We start from the raw sequence: 18,489 nt of genomic DNA, 5'->3' as shown, positions 1-18,489 counted from the left end.
GCTTAGTGTTTAGGATTCGCATACCTCTGCACCCCAGCGGCTCGCCAGTTCTGTCCCTCTGGGGCACACGCCCTCCCTCTGAGCAGTTCTTGCCAGCTCTGCAGCCTGGGCCATGGGCAGGAGAGGGGGGGGGTGTGTGTGTGTGTGTGTGTGTGTGTGTGTGTGTGTGTGTGAGAGAGAGAGAGAGAGAGAGAGAGAGAGAGAGAGAGAGAGAGAGAGAGAGCCCGGGGTCCGCGAAGTGGGGCGAGAAGGTGTCAGTGTGTGTGTGACAGCCAAAGCCTGAGCGGGCGAGGGCACCTAAAGGGCACAGCAGGACAGGAGGAAAGGCCCTTGGGCATCTGCATTGAAGGGGAAAGAAGGAAGCAGAAGCCCCTCCTGAGGAGGAGTAATGGGGTAAAGAAGGCAGTCCCCCCAAAACCGGCAGAGGAGATGTGGCCCGAGGTGATGGCATTGCTTCTGAGCAGCGGCTCCTTACTTGTGAGACGTGACAAGGGTCCTCCGGGACAGGCCAGTCCGAGGTAAAATGAGATGATGTAAACAAGTTTTCTGTAACCGTAGATGTGTTACATAAAGGGGTGTTCCTGTCACTCCATCTGCTTGTGTCTGCTGATTTCTTCGTGCAGCTGCTCGGCAGCCCCAGGACCAGCTCCCGGCCCTTCCCCCCCCCCCCTGACGCCTGCCCATCTCTGCATGTGCACCGGCCTTTCTTGCCCCTTAACCCTGTTCACAAACCTGGGGTGGTCCCATAGTTCAGGTGGGTGCCCACACTCTAGATCCAGAAGGCCTCCGGCCCAGCCCAGCCCAGCTCAGCCTTCCCATCTTGTTACCCACCATGCCAGCCCTCAACCCAGACCACACTGGTTGGGTAGCTGGGCCTGAAACCCATCGCGATTTCCTCCCCCCGTGCCTTTGCTGTCCTCCCCTGCCTGAACTGTCTTCCTCTTCTCTGCTTCTACAGCCACATCCACATGCTGGAGCCGGCTCGATCCCCCCTTTCACTTCGCCACCAGTACAATCCATACTGGGCATTTGGCAGCCTCCACTTGTGGGGGGTTCCCCATAGGTGTCCATGCCCTTGGAGCATGGGGACCCCGTTTCACAAGTCTGTGTCCCCCCTATTTCCATGGTGTTCAATAAGCATTTGCTCAGTAAGGAAAGCGGCCTGACTCCATTCAACCCAATTCCCAAGAATTTAAAAACAAAGTTTGACTTTTCAAAAATACAAGCTGAACAACACAAAGAAACAAATTGCTCTGTCCCACTTCTGCGTCCTGTAAGAAGCTTCAGTACACACGCCTGATGGTCCCTCGCGGCTGCAGGAGAGGGACACCTTTGTGCTGTGAGCACACCTGTGAGGCGGGAGGCCGCAGCCTCCAGAGTTCTGTCCCCGCTTGTCCCTCTTGAATCCATTTGTGGACTGGGTGTGAGGAGAGGCTAAGGGGTTTGTGTAACGATTGCCATCTAGTGGAGAATTAACAGTTACTGACCCTGGCCCAGTGGCTCGGTTCCTTAGGAAGGTACCCCAAGGTTGTGGGTCCAGTCCCTGGTCAGGACACATAATGAGAAATAATCAGTAAATGCATCAGTAAGTGGAACAATAAATCAATGTTTCTCCCTCTCTAAGTAAGTTTTCAAAAAAATTATAAAACGGCTACATAGATTTCTTATTTCAATTATGCAGATGCTAGACAATGGCATTTGTTAAAAAATTTCAGATCTCATTCTGGTTGGTTGTTGATTGAAGTGGATTGATACTAACTTTTACAAAGTTTAAATGGAATAACTCGGGAGGAAAAGTCAGCTGTTGAGAAATCAGCATGAAAAAGGTCATGTGAAAAAAATACCAAGACCCTCACCTGGAGAGGTTCCAGCTTTCTCTCATCGGCTTTTGAAAAACAGGCACCATATAATCTCACTCATATGTGGACTCTAATGAACAAACAACTAACGAGGACGATGGGGACAGACTCGGAGATGGAAAGCTGGATGACAGCTAGTGGGCGGGGCGAGGTTAGGGGGTGAGGGATTGGGCAAAAAGCAAAAAGGACTCATGGACATGTATAACGTGATTGCTGGGGGCAGGGGATATAAGGGGACTAAATGGTAATGGGAAAAATACACAAAGATTAAATTTTTTTAAACCCAATAAGGATTAAATTTTACAAAAGAAAAATCCGCATATCTGGGCTGTGTCGAATTTTCTGCTCTTGCCACAATCCAGCTTGCAGAGACCTGGATTGTAGGTGCCCTGCAGAACATCGCCTTGGTTGGTGACTGGGCCTGGTGACCAGAAAGCAGTACACACCTTTGATGTTCCAGTAAGACCTTTGTGCAGAGGGTGGTAGACAAACCCATCTCTTGGTACCAAATACGTCAGGGCACAGTAACAGGTGAGTTAACACAAGAAAGCCGAAGTAACAAGACGGGACTTTGAGGTACCAGATACTAATAATTCAGGAAGCAGCTACCACCCCAGGACAAGGTAGGGTTACCCTGACTGAGGAGCTCCGAGGAGAGGTCCCCACATCTCTGAAGGAGGTGCCACCTCATGCTTGGGCCTCTGGTGGGGGATGAGACACCCACCGGCTGGTTGGTGCTCCAGCCTCTGGGGTAAGACCTACCGCTGTGCACACCACTAGGGGCAGAGCTCTAATGCGGGCACTTCTCGGGGGCCTGAGGGTGTCGGCAACCGGTGACGGGCGGCCTTGGTTAGCGCTTACACCAGTGTACATGATTGCCAAAACCCACTGATCAACATACTTAAGATCTGTGTGCTTTATTATTATTAACTCAGTTTCTTAAAACTTTTAGCCATATTAGCATTTACAATTTACTCCAAAGAAAATGAACTAAGTAGGTATACACTCAGGAAAACACATATAGCATCTATATGCCCAAAATTACAAAATGCTGGTGAAAAAAATCAAAGAGGACTCTAATAGAATACTCTTCCTCCACAACAGGAGTAGCGCAGGATCTGACTCAGGCCAAGCAGGAGAGGAAGGCAGAGGAGGCAGCCGCGGACCACCTGGGGGGAGGCAGACAGCATCGGGAGGCGGGCTCAGGCTGTGTTCACGTGCTTGGTGTCCATGCGTTGACCTGACGTCTCATTTTGTGAAATCCTTTTTAACCTCCCATTGATTTCAGTGACTCCATTAGGATAAATAAGAATGCGCCGGTGCTGGAAAGGATCAGGCTTACCAGCAATGCTGAAATGTCGCTTAGTTAAAATGCTTTTCACAGTTGTCTCCATCTGGCATGCGGTTACCTATTCAGGCGTGTAATCTGGTCAAGGGCACCAACCTGCTATTTATAACAAGGCCCTCGACTGCTCCGTACTCATCAGCTCTTGGAAGGAGCTGAACATCGTGTCCAGGACTTGGCAAGATTCTTTCAGATGTTCTCGTGAGAGCTTCGGTTGAAAATATCCTCACCAGTCAAAGCAGTTAGTTGTCTATAGACATTCTCATTTTATAGTTCACTGTGGAAATAGATTTCCAATCTTTTTAGAAAACCATTTTTACCAGTTGCGCTGCTGGGTTTAATCTGGCACAGAAGAAAAGCCGGATGATAGGGAGACGTGATGTCATGTTTGGGCCGTGACTAGGAGCAATTTCGAGCAGCTCCTAGATCTGCTTTTATGAATCGAGCTACATTTTATTGGTTCCAGTCATCTATGCACAATAATGGCCCCTTTCATTGAGCCCTTTTCATGAGCCGCCACTGAAGTAGGGGCAGAAACAGGTGTATCTGCACGTTATCTTATCAGGGACGTATCGTTACCCTCGCTCTTCAAAAGAGAAAGCGAGGCTGGAGAGGCTATGTGGCCTGCCCGCCCACGGCCACACGGCGAGTCAACACGAGAGCCAGGCTTGGACCTGAGACAGTGTGACTCACAGTCCCCAACGCACTTTAAAAACAAAGGTGACAACCACGCCAGGCTCTGTGATGTAAGCATCTGGAGTTCTCTGGGCTCCGTGCTGCAGCCACGAGGAAATGCCTTTATCTTGGGACAATTCTTAAGAAGCTGTGGCAGATATTAAGTATCAAATTGTGACAACCAGACCACCTAGTTCCATTTCTTCCACCGCTGATCAGTTCTTTCTTGCTTTGACCAGGACAGATGGCTATGGATGCACACAGTGTTGTGAGGCCAGGCGAGAAGAGGCCATCTGACCAAGCAACCAAGCACTAGGACTGCTCTCTGAGTTTGGCTTTGCAATTTGCTAACCAGGCTACCACAGGTGGGCAGAGCACACCTGGAACTGCCGTGGAAGTGTGCACTCCGAGTCTCCTCGGAGCTGTATACCTATGCACACAGATACGCCCTAGGGGAGCCATTTAGATCTTGATTTATATTCAGTTTGGGAATTGGATTTGAGGTATATCCAACACACTGACCTAAAATGACATCACAGCAAACCTGGAAAGTTATCACCAATGCATTGAAATACGGCATTTTGACCTCCCCTTCACATTGTATCAGTCAATATTTCCAATGTCTTATGAAAATAGGCAGTTCAGTAATAAAAAAAAAAAAACAGAACTCAGGAAAGTGGGGCAAAGGGCAAATGGGCGTAGAAAAAATAAACCAGGGGAGAGGTTGGTATGCAGAATGTGCTCTGGGAAGTGCGTGTCATTCCAGCTCATCTCAAAAATAAAACAGCACAGCCCACTTTCCTAAAAGCGTGGCTTCTTGGTCAGGAATCTCCATCTGTTTTTCCAGCAGCGGAACTTCTTGTCCTTTTTCATACTTTGTTCTCTCTACGCTGCCTCAGGAAACATTCCACTTGATTTCTGTCCGCTGTTCCCCTCTCGGCAGCCTTCCGCGGCAATCCGAGATGGTGAAAGCTTGCTTGGGCTTTTTTAAACGAGTGATCAGAGGGGGCATTTGAGGACTCATTTGTCAAGTTAGTTGGAACATCTTCTCCGGGCAAGCTCACGATCCCAATTTGGGACTCGGAGCCAGTGATCAGCTGTGTCGAATTCTCACATCCATTCAACGTCAACATCGGGCCTGCGGTATCTTTAGGAGCTCGTCCTATAGGCTGATGCCAAGTGGATGAGTCGTCCCAGGGTAAACAGCTCACTTGGCATATGTTGATGAAGCTACAATTTGGCGTGGTACCAGGACCTTTCTTCTAGAAATAGCTGTTACCGGGACAAAGGGATTGAAAATTTGTTGGCCAATTGTATGAAGAACCACATGCTAATTTGAACAGGCAAAATTTAACATGAAGAAGTGTTAGCTGGAACAGGAGATTAGAGTAAAAAAGGATTGGCTAAAAAGAAGTAAACTCTAAAGAATACAGAAATAGCAGATATAAGGAGAAGTCATTACACCTAGGACTCAGATCAAGAGTCCAAGGTAAGAGGCCCCTCCCAGCCCCAGGCCAAGGTCCAGATCACACGGGAGTGGTGGGGCCGGCTGGGCTCCCCAGAGAGCCCAGAAGCGCTGTGGGGCTGGGTCTCTGCTTCTCACGGGGTCCCAACACCTGACCACAGAATCAATGAGGGTAGTAGGAACATGATTTACATCTTATTGGGGGTGCTAATCTGTTATGCAGCAATAACAAAAATTATAAAGTTCTTCCAGGTCAGAGTGAGCTGGCCATCTCATTCTATAACTCATCTATACCAATATGCATGAATTCATTATATTTAAATCTTCTCTCCAGCCCTGGTGGTATAGCTCAGTGGATTGAGCACAGGCTGTGGACCAAAGGGTCGCTGGTTTGATTCCAGGTCAAGGCACATGCCTGGGTTTACAGGCCAGGTCCTCAGTGGTGGCCTTGTGAGAGGCAACCACAAATTGATGTTTCCCTCTCTTTCTCCCTCTATTCCCCGCTCTCTAAAAATAAAATAAATAAAATCTTTGAAAAAATCTTCCTTCCAATAGTATATCGCTGCAATCTTCCTTCTCTTCTGCCAAGTCTCACTGCAGAAGAGAAAGCCCAATACTTTTAAACTTGTTACACTGCCTTATGGCTCTATTTGACCTGCTTTCCCCACAAATGAAACAATTTCAGAAGTGTGTCATTACTTTGAGCAGTCTAAGAAAGACTTAATAAAGCAAGATGAAAAACTAAACCCAAGTCATTTTTAGTGAAGCAGACACAGTTGACCTACAACATTGTATCAGCTTTGGATGCACAGCATGAAGATTCAGTACTTGTAGACATTGTGGAATGAAATGATCACCACGTGACTCTAGGTAACATCCGTCACCTCACACAGTAACAGTTTTTTCTTGTGATGAGAACGTTTAAGATCTACATTCTTAGCCACTTTCAGATAGCAGCCAGGTCATTTTAAGTTCCTTCCCAATCTAAAAAGGAAAGCACCAAAGAACCCCCTGTGCTACAGCATCAGAGAATGCGGCCAAGTCATCTTCGTGAAGCTTTGCGGTTTGGAACGTTGACTTAGTAGAAGAAAATGTACTTGCCCAAAAGATGCCTTTTTTAAAAGCTCCCCTTTTTAGCTTTGGGCCATAAAACCATTTAATAAAGAAGATGGGACAGGCAGTGACCTTTAAATGCACCCAAATCATGAATTCGTATATCAAAAAAAAAAAAGGAAAGAGCCCTGGCTGGTGTAGCTCAGTGGATTGATCACTGACCCGTGAACCAAAGAGTCACCGGTTCAATTCCCAGTCAGGGCACATGCCTCAGTTATGGGCCAAGTTCCCTGGTATGGGACGTGCGGCGTTCGAGAGTCAACCACACATTGATGTTTCTCTCCCTCTCTTTCTTCCTCCCTTCCCCTCTGTCTAAAAATAACTAAATAAAATATTTAAAAAAAAAAGAAAGAGTTAGGGGTCCATAAAACCTGGGTTCCAAAACAAGCACTATGTCCATACATGATCTATGTGGTCTTGGACAAGCTGCCCTCGCTGAGCCCCAGTTTCTCCCTCTGTCAAGCAGGGTTAGAGGTCCCTGTCCTGTTTTGCTGATCGGATGACGTGAAAGACAGGAGAGCAATTCGTAAAGCTGTAAGACGAGACACAGACAGCTGCCTCTCTCCACTAAGGGCTGCCTCGGAAAACTGGGAGACAAGACGCCGTAAACCGAATTCTAACCAGGCAATTCAAGGCAGTAGCAAAAATAATAAAGGAAAAACTAAACAAGACCTCCTCCAAACACTGTCAGTCTTTTTTTCCCCCTTTTAGTCCTCCCCCGAGGATATATTCATTGATTTCGGAGAGTAAGGGGGAGAAAGGGAAACATCCATCGGTTGTCTTCCCTATGTGCCCCTACTGGGGATTGAACCTACCACCTATGTATATGCCCTGACCAGGAATCAAACCCCCAACCCCCTGGTGTATGGGACAGTGCCTCAACCAACTGAGCCACCTGGCCAGGGCTAGACAGGTTCGTTCTTGATTGGCACTGCGGCTGGCAGACACAGGTGTCCATACTTAATGGGTCGTGGTGACAAGGGGACTGGGCACTGATGGCAGCCACCTCACCGCCCCTCCCCACAGGTCTTGCTTTGCTTTGAGCGAAGCTCATCTTCCACTGTGGCTGCCAGAGGGCCTCCTTCCCCAACACTTCCACCTACGGAAGGAGTGGCAGCCATGGCTGCCAAGACGCGAGTCCAAGTCCGATTCCTAAGATCAGCTGCTAGTCCTCTTAGGGTCCTTACACCTCTTTCTGGCTGTAGCCACCTCTTTCTGCCACTTCCTTCCAACTGCAGCCGCCCCGCCCACTCCTGCTGCTCCGTGGATGGAAATGCTAATGTTCTATTTTATCCTTGCCTACCTGAAAGGACCCTCAGGGGCCAGCCAAGCCCACCCTGTCCCTGGGAGAGGAGCAGGCTCCTGACTGGCTGTCACACATGTCACAGAGCGGAGCTTCTCTTTCTGTAATTAGTTTCCCCCAGACAGTGCTGCGTCAAGGCCCTGCTCCTGACTCTCACAGCCAGCCAGCCAGCCGCCTGCTTGACATCTCCAGCTGAATGACTAATACGTTTCTTCAGCTTAACTTGTCCAAGCAGAACTGCTGTTTCCACCCACTCACTTGAACTTGCCCCTCCCCCAGTCTACTCAATTCCAGGTAATTGCCCAGTTACCCAAGCCAAAAACCCAGCAACACGCTTCTTTGTCTCACTTCCCTATTCAGTTCGCCAGCAAGGTAGAACTGAAGGGCTCTACCCTCAGAATCTATCCAGAATTGGTGCTACTCTGACCCCTTCAGGGACTACCAGCAACCCACCGTCACCTCTCACTTGGGCTTCTGTGATAGGCCCGACTGGATTCCCTGGCTCCGCATTTGTTCCCCTTGGAGTCTCCACACAGTGGCCAGAGTGAAGTTTTAAAACCATGAATCAGATCACATCATTCCCCTGCTCAAGGGCCACAGTGGCTGCTCATCTCGCAACGACACCCAAGCTCCTCGCCGAGTCCTGGGAGACCCTGCCCGCTTCCACCACTGTCTCCTTAATTCCCTCTGCTCTCACCACAGAGGCCTTCCTGCTGCCCCTGGAACCCGGCACGCTCATTTCTGCTCCAGGACATTTGCACTTGCTGTTTTTGCTCTTAAAATGCTCTTTCCCCACACCTTGGCATGGATTATTGTCTCACTATTTGTGTTCTAATTGAACTGACCTTGACCACTCTCTAGAAGAGTGTGCCCCACCAGCCACTCCAATCCTTTGTCCTGCTTTGTTTTCCTTTTTAGCACTATCTCCATGTGAAGTCATATTATACATGTGTTTGCGTGTGTCTTCCACACTGGTACTTACACTCCTCCAGGGTAGGACTCTAGTCCGTCTTGGCCTCTGCTTTCCCCAGGCACCTAAAACAAGACCTAACACATACCAATTGCATATCACATTTATTGAATGAATGAATCAGCCAGCTAGTACGTAGAATTTGGGACAATCCCAAATTTCTTGAGAAACAACTTGTGAACTTAACACACCACAGGTGTGTGTGTCGTTTCTTAGCTCAGGGTTCTCACAAAGACAATTTTATCTCATAAATCTATAGTGATTACAAAGGAGAGAATTTTCAAAATTCTACAAAGGTAGAATATTGAAAATGCGTTTTGTAGAAGGAACGTGCTCACTGAGCCTTGGGATTTCTGGTCGGCTCTTTGTGTTCCTGTGGCACATTCAGGCACTCAGCCCAGCTCAGCCCCCGGGTGCTTTCCCGGATCACGTGGCTCCCAGCAGAACAGTGGGTCGATTCAAAGCAGGTGAAATGTTCCACCTGTGAGACCCGATTTAGCGTCTCTCCAGGCCCTGTGTTCACAGAGGACTCCCGAGAGGTCCTCGGCAGACAGGTCTGAGACCTGTAGGGGTAGCTGACCGCACACATCCACTCCGCAACGCCTTGGGAAACTGGGGTCCTTCAAGTGGAATGGATTGAAGAGGTCATTGGATTTTACGAACATCCAAGATGTTCCCTTACTCCTGCCAGAGTTTGAGGAATTGAAAGATTCTTTACACTCAAAATGTCAAGTGGTCAAATTGGGTTCATACAGCCCATATAATGTAGGATTTTTATCGCAACTCTGAGCCCACTCCCTCTTCCCGGGCTTGCTTCTAAATGGTATTAAGTAAGGGATATTCTAGTAATTTGGGACCTAGTTTATTTTTTGTCTCTTCATGCATCATCTGCAGTCAATCTCACATGAAGACTGACATCTTGTGGGTACAAAATAGCTTTCAGCAGCTCCTGAGACTTCTTCCTTCACATCCAATAAAAACAGGAGAATTTTTGTTTCAGCATTTCCGGCCAAAGGCTTGATCTTCACCCTGATTGGCTGCTCAGAGTGCATTGTTACCACCTAGCCAATCACTGTGCCTGGGAGTATGGCGTGCACTCATTGGTCATGCCAGGTCTTGTGTTCAACCTCCGAAGCTGGGAGGGAGAATCTACTTCCTTGGAACCACGTGCCTCCCTGAAGGGAACAGCAGGGATGGATGCCTGGAGACAATCAAACGCTTATTATATTCACTCTTTTCTGAGTGTCGAATACATTTGTCAGCATTGTTAAGGCACCGATCATCCTTTTCATATATTTTATTCCAGGTTCTTTCTGTACCTTGCCAGAAAACTGCTTGGGCTCAGAGACTGTCTTCCTCATATTGAGGTCTCACTATATTGAGCTTTCCATATAGTTGGTGCTTAATAAAGTTTTGTTTATGTGAATTGCATTTTTCAAAAGGAAATGAAGATGTTGTTCTCATACTTTTAAATTCCCAAAGGATCTGATTATGCTGTTTTCTGCGCATTGATTAGTCCCTTCTCCAGGAAGTAAGGCTAATCTCAGGCTGAATTAAAGGCAGTCACGTGCTGTAACCTGATCCAGCCAGAACATTTTAGTTATTTCAGAACGAAGTTGAATGTCCACTGCATTTTTGGTGAGTGAATGTGTGGATAGTTATAAATAGACACAGAAAAACACCAGGGCTGTGTGAACTCGCTTGGCGAGGACCCCAGATTTGGACCCCCCAAATATAGCCTGCTGACAATTTGCTGCGGGCATTTTTTTTCACAGTTCATCATTTTTAGCATTCTGAACAACCATTACTGAGTATTTGTTCAACAGTACTTTTTTCCCCCCAATTTTGGCCTTTTCTTTTCAAGAGAGATGTGTGGCTTTTTTTTTTTCAAGAGAGATGAGACTCTCAGGCAAAGATAAATACATACCCAGGCACTTGGCTATAATAGAACTCTCTATAGGCAATTCTGTCTCATGTTTGTGGGACCGGTTTAAATCCGGAAGTCTCCGGAAGACCTCCGTCTCATTCCCCTGCTCTCACAACTGAGCCAATGGCAGGGACCCTGAGGAGAAGGCCCAGGGTGTAGGTTGCAGACACTGTCACCATCGGATAGAGCCAGACAGAAGAGCTGCGTTTGGGGACAAGTGGCCTGACCACAGCCAGGGCTCGGGAAAGCCTGCAGCCGTGCGTGTCGAAGCCCCCTGCCTCTTCCCATCACTGTCACACCGGTGTGCCACCTGTGTTTCTCTCCCTTCCTCTCCAGGTCTCCAGACCCCACCCACCTTTCCAAGTCCAGCCTCACTGTGGGATTTCACATGTCTGATTACAGCTGATGCAGGTGTTCTCCAGCACAGGGTTCTGTCCATGTCTAAAAAGTCAACTGGGTCACAGAGTTTAAGGTCAATGTAGATGTTCCCACATAATCGGTGAGGGTCTCAATTCCCGGGCTAGATCACAGAAGCCTATGGAACCCAGACGTGTTAGTGATGCCCCGGGTGAGACTTGGGCATCAGCTTTTGAAAGAAAATAGACATCACTGGCATCTTCAAGTAGCTCTTCTCCCTTGGCCTTGACCCCCTTCCTCCCGTCTCACGTGCAAAGAGGGCGGATGTGCAGAGGTGAGTCCCCATCAGAACTCAGTGAGAACAAAAGCCATATCTTTCTGAGTAGGAAATCCAAGACTGTCTGCCTCTACACCACTTTACAAGTAGAAAAAGGAAAAAGAAAAAAGAAACCTGTTTGAATAATTCACTATAGGCAGGTCTCTGCTGAATACAGTAGAGCCCAGTACTCAACGGATTCATGATCACTATTTTTGTAGCTTCAGGGATACTGACTCCTGATTTTAAACAACTTGGGGGCAGAGAATTTTTGATTGGTCAGAAGCCCCTGATAAGACCTGCTAACCCGGCGTCCCTCCCTAGTCAGGCCTGGTGGAGAGGATGGCTGTGAAGAGGTGTCCACAGGAGCACCTGCTGTATTAAGAGGCTGCAAGGCAGACAGGAGAGGCCCTCAAAGGGCATGCTCCTTTTTTGAAATGGACACAAACTAAAACCATCCTCAGTGTGGGGTCTCGGTCCTCACCCTCTGCTCTGCAGTAATCCCAGCCCACCTGGCCGTGCCTGTTCCACTAGCAGTTTTCTGTCTGCAGGGAACTTGGAGCAGCCGGATCCACCCCAGGTCTTGATGAGTCAGGCTCCACCCACACTCTGCTCAGATGGGAGGAGCCTTGGTGCTCCGGAGGCTTCAGTAGGGACCCTGGTTGGGCCCTCCACAAACCCAGCCCACAGGCTGCAAGGGCAGGGTGGGGTCTGTCCCCAGGAAGGACTCCTGGGCCTGCAGCAAAGCCTTGTGCCCAAGCACTGAGAATTGTGTGCCGCATCTGCTCGCAAAATTTCAACTTTCAGTGGCACAGGGCTTTTACAACAAGGGACAATGGCTTTGCCAAGAACCGAAGACTGAGTCGTTGCTCTGGCTCTGGAGAGGAGAGAGATGGATCAGAGGCAATCATGGCCAGGAACAGCCTTAATTACTATTATTATTTTTAATAATTCGAATAATAGAGTTACTATCACGCTTTTTTCCCAGAGCATTTTCACCTGTATTAACTCACTTCATTCTCACACTGCCCCTCTGAAGTTGGAAAGTCAGGGTGCTATGTTCTCATTGAACTGAGGCTCAGAGAGGACTGCTGACTCCATAGGATGGAGCGGGAAGTCAGACATGGTTCGCAAACTAAAAGTAATACCAACGACAGCTACGTCATCCGGGCTGCGGCAGGAAACAGATGGCACTCTCTAGAGAGGTGATTCATGGGAGTATAAACGAAGGAACTATTTACAAAGGGGTGCGCGGCGTTCATGGAAATCGAGACAGGATAGTGAGGCAACCTGAGGCCAGCCGGAGCAGGAAAGCCCCTGCCACTCCCTGGGCTGGAGCAGCAAAGAGATGGACCCGGGTCCACAGAAGGCCACCGGGCAGGAGCCATTGCCAAATCCAAGCAATGGATACTCCACGGCTGTTTCCTCCCTCCCGCTCCCATTTCCTGTCGGGGCCTCCCATTGGCCAAACCCTTCTGGAAGCCAGAGGGCAGCTCCACCCATTGTGTGCAGCCCTGAGGTCAGCTTCCCACATCTGAGAGCAGGTGGAGAGGACTGTGGAGCCGATCTGGTGGGAAATGAAACCATCCAGCCGCGCTCTGCTGGGCATATATCACGTGGCAGAAACTACGCTGGGGGACTTAAAGGATGGTCTCACGTCATCGTGGTTAGATTCCTGTCTGGTGGCTATGAAACCTCACATTGTCAGTTCCCCTGGGATGGGGAGTGAAACTTTGTTTTTCTATAATATCTCTCAATTTTTATGTGGAGACCCCCCTTCTGATAGGCGGCTGGTGCTTTCTCTTGAGTAGCTCCTGGTTTCTTCAGCTCATGCTGGGTCCCCACACAATCTAACTTCTGAAACATGTGCCCCAGGGGCTTCACCCGCACGAGTGAAGTTCATGTGCGTGCCTCCAGGGTGCCCAGGGCAGTAGCTTTTACCGACGCTTCTGCATGGACAGGTCTCAAGGCACACGTGTTCCCATCTGGTCTCTGTCACTGGGTCAGATTCATGAGTGCCTGTCCCACCTTCAAGGTCGCTCTCCGTCCTAGTCTCTTTCTACCCTCTAGGGAGCACAAACATTTTTGGCTCTTGCCCACACGTGGTGCTGGCCGCGGTGGTGGTGGTGGTGGCGTCACTAAGGACTATCTCAGTCCTAAAGCACGTAGCCTTCTCTCTTCCACCTCGCTCCTCCGGACCAGTGGGGGAAGTTCTCTATGAAACTTGTCACATCAGGGCCGCTCTCTGGAAGAATGGCTAAAGCCCTCTGCAGAACCCAGTTCCAAAAGGGGCCTGGACTTTCTGCTCTGCCCATTCCCGCAGGGGTGTGGTCCAGAATCCTTTTCTCGGGGTCACGTGGCAATAACTGTCTAACCCTCTTGCTTCTCCTTCTGCTCCCTTCTGCCTCCCCCACCCCACCCCTTCTGCCACTGACCTGTAGGCACTTTAAGCAACAATAGTTTGGGGTGTTGGAAAAATGGTTCTCAGTAATCAGATATGTTTCCATTTGTGCACAAACTGGGTACCTTAAATCTTTGAAAGATTAGGATTTTGAGTTTCCAAATGCCGAGATTTTTGCAACCCAAAGTGTTTTTTTCTTTTAAAATAACTTTAAAAAATCTCTGCCATGGTGACCATTAAAAACTTGCACGTGGCATTCTGTCCCCAGGGTGGGAAGCCTCAGCTGCCCTCTGACAGAGAAGCAGCTCACGTTCCCGGAAGTTCCCAGAGTGGACGTAGTTCGGAGTTAACACGGAGATGGATTTCCATGGAGCCGATGAAGCCGAGATATCAGACCCTTCCCTTGCAAGGGCCCCTTTGTGGTTTTCTACTGAGCAACGCTGAAATGGCTGATCACCATAGCAGGTGGTAGGAAAAGTGATGAACAGGCTCAGGGAAGTGGGCATGCCAGAATGGCTGTATTCTGCAGGGACAGAAGACCTGCTGGGGACCGTGTTCTGTGGAAAGATGCAGGGGACATATCATTCCCCATGAGACAGTAAAAGTAGGAAGGCCAGACTGAACAAATCAAAACAGAGGATAGCCACTTGAACAGATAAACAACAGATACTTTCTTAGTATAAGTACATCCCAAGTATTGTATGGGACAGTGTGGTGACCCAACACCTATAATTTCCCCTGGTAGCAACTTGGGAGAACGATCCGGGCAGGGAAGACCCCAAGCAGTGCAATGGCAGACTTTTGAGAAATGGGGGAGGCAGGCGGCAGGGTGCAGAGCAATGTCCGCAGGACAGTGTACGCCACGGAGACGAGGAATAACTTTTATCCATATGTATGTGCAGTACAATGGTGAGGCCTACGTATACTTGCATATTATTCACTGCTTATCTGAATTCAAATTTAACTAGGCACCATAAAAAACAACCATGCTAGGGACATGCTAGGGAATACACTCAACCGACCTCACGATCTCTCTATAGAAAATGCAGTTGCATTCTGTGACATCATGGATGGACCCCGGGGGTGTTATGTTCAGTGACATCTGTCAGAGAGAAAAAGACAAATGCCATATGATTTCATTTATATGCGGAATCTAAAGAAACAAATAAACAAAACAGAAACAGACTCATAGACACAGAGCACAGTCTGCCAGTGGACAGAGGGGAGGGGCATGGGGACTGGGGAAAAAGGTGACGGGACTGAGAAGTACAGACAGCCAGTTGGAGAACAGTCACAGAGTCATCGGTGCGGCCCAGGGAACAGAGCCAACAAGACCGTGATGATGGTGTGCTGTGTGATGCCAAGTGGGCGCTTCTAGTATCCGCGGGGCCACTCCGTAGACACATGACTGTCTAACCACTATTCTCTACATCCGAAACTAATCTAGAACAGCACTGAATGTAAACTGTAATTGACATCTTAAAAAAAAAAGAAAAGAAAATGCTGCTACAAAATGATTGTCCTATGAAGAGGCTATTCAAGTGTACACAGCCAAAAAAAAAGCAGGGAAAAGTATTATGGAAGCCTACAAGTCAGGTAATAAAATGCTATTTTCCTGGATGTTGTGATGTTTACAGTATTTGTTAGCTTTTTATTTGTAATTCGTTCTGACTCCTCCTCCTGAGTAAAGATTCCCTGTCATATTTAATTTTGGATTTGTAAATGAGTATTCTTCTTCTTAAAAAGAGCCCTCCAAGCTGAGCAAGGCTCAGTCTTGCAAAACCTGGAACCACCCTCCCCCGGCCCCCCAACATTGTTACAGCGAGTATTGTTCTGTGCGTTTTACCCAAAAGATAAATGAGGCCCAGAGGCGAAGTGCTTACTCATCCTGACTCCGAAGGCTTTTCCCTCCAGGCTCTGATATCTTCAGGCTTCCTGGCTCTGTGTGTGTTCGCTGGTCCTCCTACTGCCTCCACCACTGGTCCCCGAGGGGACAAGCAGAGGGGCACCAATTAGGAAGAACTGCCTCTCCAACAGGCCTCTGTTTAGGGTTTCTGCCCCATGGGCCCTCAGGGCGGGGAGCTGGGATTTGCCGCGACAGACAGCCGAACAGGGCCAGGCCCACACCGGCAGCTTTTGCAGGACAGAACAGAGCCAGTTAGAGGCCCTGGGTCCTGACTGGGACCTTGGGACAGAGAACTGCTGGTGTGGCTCAATCCTCTGTCACCAACAGAAGTAGACGGTGGTGGTGAAGGATTGCAGGTCTGCGCTTCCTCATTTCGGGAAACTGCTCTGTCCCACAAGGAGAGGTCTGCCTCAGGTTCAGGCTGGCCACCGAAGGCCCCTCATCTCTCATTCCTCTTTGGCCCTGGGCATCTGGCCACCCCTTCAGCTAATCATAAGGGCTGTTGAGAATCCTAAGAGCCTTCCCTCTTACAGCACTAAGAAGCCTACATCACTAAATCCAGTGATTCTCGGGTCCGAGCTGGTGGGATGGAGGATCGGTGGGAACAATGGAGTCACTGTCATCTTGGCCCAGACTGGGTGCTTCTGGTTTTGCATTTGTTTTTGCTTAATGTTGTCGTCAAAATACCCTTTAGGACACCATGGTGAGAGTGACAGTCTTTCCTGGCTTGTTCTGAGTGTCGCGTGTGCTGGGCGTTGTGCTGGAAGCTTCGCACAGTTTATCTCATTTAAACACCCCAAGGACCTTAAAAATAGATGCTCTTATTAATCCAATTTTACTTCCACAGAAACTAAAATGTGAAAGGCAGGGTGGCACCTGTCCTGGCGGGATCAGGTCATGAAGTCAGGGCCCGCGTGGGGCAGTCCGATTTCCCTTCACGCCCCTGGCCATCACACCACCCTGCCTCTGGAGAACAAACACGGTTTATAATTTTTTTAATATTTTATTTATTTACTATTAGAGAGAGGAGAAGGAGGTGAGAAAAAGAGGGAGAGGGATCGGTTACCTCTTGTACGTGCCCCAACCATGGACTGAACCAGCAACCAAGGCACGTACCCTGATGGGGAATCAAACCAGCACCCTTTCGCTTTGTGGGACGACATACAACCCACTGAGTCACACCGGTCAGAGCCACAGTTTATAAACTTTTATGTCCTTACCCCACAAAATTGAAGTCTGGTAGCCTTGGGTGGGGACTCACACTTTCTAAAAAAAACTTGTACTGGGCTAGAGACCTAGCCTCCCAAGGGCCGTTGAGGTAGCCCCTCCGATCCATTGGGCAGGTGCCAGGAGAGGTGGCTGAGTTACCCGATACCACCCAGCAGGTCGGAACCAAGTCAGACAAAGAGAGGACCTGGCCTGGCAGGTTCCCAGCATCTGTGAGGCGTGAAAACTGGGGCATTTCCTTTGACCTGGACAATGGCGGGCTGAAGCAAGAGCAGCCACTAGAAATACATTCAGAAAACAATCCCTCGAACCTATGTTTCTACAGGGACGTCCTGGCTTCAACACTGTGCTTCCGGCTGCCCCGGGGATGCCTCCGCACTCCTGAGCAAAGTGGGAATCTCCAGGCCCGGGCTCCCCCTGGATGCTGCCACACAGGCGACAAAGGAGGGTCTGGGGGCGACAAAGGAGGGTCTGGGGGCGCATTCCTCCCTCTCCCTTTGCAGCTGCCTCCTCCCACGCAAGGAGCTGCTTTCCAATTGGCTGTCTCCATGGTGAAGGTGAGATGGTTTCCATGGCAACAGCCAGGGAGAGCTGGTTTCCTTGGTGATGATGAGGAAGGTGAGGAACTTGGGCTCAGCCTCTCTGTTCTCTACACCAGCGGCCACCCTGCAGAGGTCATGCCCTGGGCTTCCTGGACTAGGGCCTTGTGTGACAATAATGACAGTTTTACAAGGGATAGACCCTATCCAGGCCAGTAGACCAGTGCTCTGCTTAGGCTCGGGGTCCAGGCTGACTTGGTCTGGGCACGTCGTTTCACCCGTCGGACTCTCAGTTGTCTCATCTGTCAAATGGGTTGGCCTCATAGAGTTGTGAAGAAATAAGTGTGACAATAAATTTGAACTTATTATTAGATAGTAACTTTCTTTGTTATTGCACACTGCTAGCCATTATTATCACAATGCAGAGAGAGAGGGGGATAAATTGGATTTAATGACACTGTCATAGAGATGAGAAAGCAGGAGCCAGGGCCAGTGACTGCCAGCTGGAATCCCAGCATTGTTAAGAGCCAGGAGGGAGAAGCCAGATACTGGGACTCAAGGCCAGCTCTTTTTCCATTCCGCCCCCTCTTGCACAGTGGATACACTGGCCACTGCCCTTGATTCCCTGCTCAATCAGAGACCCAGGGAGCTAAGCATCTAGGCCTCCCTCCTTCCCCACGCCATTCTGGTTTGCACCGTGAGCCTAGACTAAGTCAGTGCTAGCAGAAGCAATCAGTAAGCACAAGGCAGGAATAACAAATTAATTTAGTGAGGGCTTCCCATCCCATAAATGACTGAAGTCTGGAATACTTTGCTGTTTCTTTGAATGCATTTGGCACCGCGTAGCCTCTAGCAGCTTTCATATAATTTTTGAACCACTAAGGTGCTGCTTGTGGGACCTATGAGTTATTTAGGAAATGATACATCATTCTGGGAACACAACTGCTTTAGGACTAACCAGACTTGGAATCAAAGCCTACATTTCCTTACATACCAGCAATGTGGTTTTGTATGAGCTCGTTAACCTCCTTGAGCATCCGTTTTCCGATCTGTAAAATGGACCTGTGAAAACGCCTCCTGCAAAGT

The sequence above is a fragment of the Artibeus jamaicensis genome, unplaced genomic scaffold (assembly GCF_021234435.1).
Source record: "Artibeus jamaicensis isolate MK-2021 breed Jamaican fruit bat unplaced genomic scaffold, CSHL_Jam_final contig_465, whole genome shotgun sequence".
NCBI classification, from domain to species: domain Eukaryota; kingdom Metazoa; phylum Chordata; class Mammalia; order Chiroptera; family Phyllostomidae; genus Artibeus; species Artibeus jamaicensis.
This window is presented reverse-complemented; position numbering follows the sequence as displayed.